Here is a 3,795-nt window from a genome sequence, read left to right on the forward strand (position 1 = left end):
CTAATACTTAATTTATCGACCCCGAAAGGATGAAAGACAAAGTCGACCTCAGCGGTATTTTAACTCAGTAAAGACAGACGAAATACCGCTAAGCGTTTTACCCGGCGTGCTAACGTTTCTTATTTCTTTATTGCCCACAAGGGGCTAAATATAGAGGGGACAAACAAGGATAGACAAAGGGATTAAGTCGATTACATCGACCCCAGTGCGTAACTGGTACTTAATTTATCGACCCCGAAAGGATGAAAGTCAAAGTCGACCTCGGCGGAATTTGATCTCAGAACGTAACGGCAGACGAAATACTGCTAAGCATTTCGCCCGGCGTGCTAACGTTTCTGCCAGCTCGCCGCCTTAGAAAAAGTAAAAGTTAATAATCACCTAAGAGGCCTCACTGATTGACCTTTGTTAAAGCGTCAGGATTAAAGGTCAAATACGCTCTAATCTCTCTATATTCCACAACTACATCACCAGAAGGGTAGATTCCATGGACAGAACCAACTTGCCCTATAAGCTAAAAATAGAGGAAAATAAACAAGAATTAGTTACACACACACACACACACACACACACACACACACACACACACACACAGAGATATACAGAAACGTGATTGTGACATGAACGTTAGACGTTTTCCGGACCCAAAACAAACGTGAATATGACGTGGACATCAACGGTGTTTCAATGAGAAACAATTGTGCCCGAATATGAACACCGGACGTATTCGAGCATAAAACAAATGTGACAATGAGGCGATTGTCAGGAGTATTAGAACCAAGAATACGTAAGTATGGTACAAATATCAGAGTTATTCGAACCCAAAACAAACGTGACTGTGGCACAAATAGTATTCGAATCTAAAAACAAACGGTGACTACGATGCGAACGCCAGAAGTATTCGAACTCAAATGTGACTGCGACATGAATATTTGAAACCGCCAGCAACATGTGCGCCTACTTCGTTATTATAGTTGTCATAGATCATATAGTAAAATGCAAACAAGTGAGAGGGCGCTACTTACATCTTCCATCCGGGGATCCCAACCTCCATGGCCTTTTTGCATCATCTTTAACATATCCACATCTACATTCACCTTTACTAGCTCATCTTCTTTGAATTTGCGTCTTGATACAATTAAACCCATTGTCTCTATAAATTCACCTGAAACAACAACAATACGAGTATTTATATATATATACATATATCTTTCAAACAGCATAATGTATATACAGATGCACATACATACACACATATGTATGTAGTTTTCGGAACAATACATAAAATCTTTAAAAAAATGCATTGTCATACAAGAAAAAGATCTAACTGATAACAGTTATATGTTTCCAAGGAAAGCTGTTTGTTTGGAATATACACTAATTTGTGTGTGTGTGTGTGTATGTGTGACTTCTTTTCCGCCGAATAATCAAACGCACTATATGCCCATTCTTCATTTCAACTTTATTATATTCTTATTTTAGTATCCGTTGTCTGAAATATTTCGTCACATACTCTGTGAACTCTTCAGCGACTCTCCATCCTCCGTTTCTCAGGATCGTAAGAATGACTCAGTTCTCAGCTATTTAGCTTGTCTTCAGCCGCGAGCACCTGTGCACTGAGTGATAGCTAAGATCCGCTTTTGTCAACTATATATTGTAAACAAAGTAACCATCGGCCACTGATTTGCAACAAAGAAAATAGAAGAGAGCCAGTCGCCACATCAAAGTGGCAGCTGAATGTTACATATGTTTCAGTGTTCGGATTTCATTTATTGAGTGACATTTTATGTTGCCAAATACTAAAAAATGTTGTCAGCACTCCGTCGCTTACGACGTCGAGGGTTCCAGTTGATTCAATCAACGGAACAGCCTGCTCGTGAAATTAACGTGCAAGTGGTTGAGCACTCCACAGACACGTATACCCTTAACGTAGTTCTCGGGGATATTCAGCGTCACACAGTGTGACAAGGCTGACCCTTTGAATTACAGGCACAACAGAAACAGGAAGAAAGAGTGAGAGAAAGTTGTGGTGGAAGAGTACAGCAGGGTTCGCCACCATCCCCTGCCGGAGCCTCGTGGAGCTTTAGGTGTTTTCGCTCAATAAACACTCACAACGCCCGGTCTGGGAATCGAAACCGCGATCCTATGACCGCGAGTCCGCTGCCCTAACCACTGGGCCATTGCGCCTCCACACTAAAAATACATAACGGATGAAATAAAGGAATACCATGTTCAAGCTTATGTTCTTTTGATGGCGATCTGGCAGAATCGTTACAGGCGCCGAGCAAAATGCTTAGTGGTATTTCATCCGTCTTCAGTTTCTGAGTTCAAATTCCACCGAGGACGACTTTGCCATTCATCCTTTCGTGATCGGTGAAATAAGAGCACTGGGGTTGATGTAATCGACTTAACCATTCTCCCAAAATTTCAGACCTTGTGCCTATGGTAGAAAGGATCGTTGACGTGCTTTTTATATCACGTTATAAGCCCTCCTCGAACACAGGATTCCGTGGGAGCTTAACGTGGGAGCTTAACGTGATTACCAAAAAGAGTCGAAACCTAATGGGTAAAATTCTCGCGCGCTAACCTCAGCCATTCTCTCTCTCTCTCTCTCTCACACACACACACACACACACACACACACATAGATTACATCCATCGAAAGAACTTGTGCAGTTGTTTGTAGCCAAAACTGAAATTGCTCATTATTTATGGGACATTTTCACAAGGTAGAAATCCTTGGAAATTGTTGTTTATTTGCAACATAAAGATCAGCATACGCAAATGGAAGTTTTTGATAGGTTAGAATTAAATTTAAAAAGTTGTAACTTATAACCCAATATTCCGCCGTAACTTAACTTATGTATTTCTACAGAAAAGAATGCGATTTTCAATGCGATTTTCGTCATCAGCGTACATAGCTACATAAAAACTACCTATTTTGAAAAATATTCAGGTGAATATTTGAAAAACTTAAAAGTGGTCGAGATATGGAAAGACGGTGGCTTTGGAATAACGGATACCACCATCCATCCGACGGTCCTCTACAGAGTTGTAGAGTTTTAGTCGACCAAATTTCAAACTGCAGCTATAAAAAATTACATGTGTCCAGAACGGCATGGTATCAGATCGAACATAACAATCGTGATTGAGAAATGATCATCTTAACCGCTTGGTTTCACTGTGATCATGTGTACACAGTTGCAGGCATGACTAGAGTGATCAAGAAGTTTGCCGTGTAACCACTTGGATTCAGTTTTTGTGTCTCATTGCGCGGCAGGTGTCTATATACATGCACATATATATATATACTTTTATTCACTTATTTGTTTCAGTCATTTGTCTTTTGACTGCGGCCATGCTGGAGCACCACCTTAAGGGGTTTTAGTCGAACAAATCACCCCCAGGACTTATTTTTTGTAAGTCTAGCACTTATTCTATCGGTCTGTTTTGCCAAACCGCTAATTTAAGGTGATATATATTGATATATATATATATATATATATAAACAAAAGTAAATGAGTATATGCATATATACGTACAGGTATGTGCATACCGACATCCACCTGTATGTATAGGTGCATATCTGGGTACAGGACATTGCAAACAAACGTAGACGAGAACACACGAGCCACATAGAGAACATTCTACTTCATCAGCTACCCACGTTTTAACACTGGCGTTTCGACGAGCTTCGGGCAGGACGCAACGTTAAAACGGCTCGTCCCATGGATCGCAGATTAAATCTGTATACGCAAATAAAATCTAGCCATGGAGGAATGTAGTGGCGGACAAAAA

The 3,795-nt window shown here is 40.5% G+C and overlaps 1 protein-coding gene and 1 long non-coding RNA gene across 2 annotated transcripts in view; one reads left to right on the top strand and one right to left on the bottom strand.

Moving 5' to 3' along the window:
- The window catches only part of LOC106868832 (uncharacterized), a 3,552-nt gene extending 2,394 nt beyond the window's left edge, over window positions 1-1,158 (bottom strand). Inside the window, exons 1-2 of the long non-coding RNA XR_001409340.2 lie at window positions 1,023-1,158; window positions 379-511 (exon numbers count right to left, since the gene is read on the bottom strand). This is a non-coding gene — a long non-coding RNA (uncharacterized LOC106868832). The remainder of the gene's footprint in view (window positions 1-378; window positions 512-1,022) is intronic.
- LOC106868831 (cytochrome P450 3A7) overlaps window positions 1-3,795 on the top strand; it is a 388,137-nt gene that overhangs the window by 335,206 nt on the left and 49,136 nt on the right. The window lies entirely within an intron of this gene.

This window comes from Octopus bimaculoides, chromosome 26 (assembly GCF_001194135.2).
Source record: "Octopus bimaculoides isolate UCB-OBI-ISO-001 chromosome 26, ASM119413v2, whole genome shotgun sequence".
Lineage (NCBI taxonomy): Eukaryota > Metazoa > Mollusca > Cephalopoda > Octopoda > Octopodidae > Octopus > Octopus bimaculoides.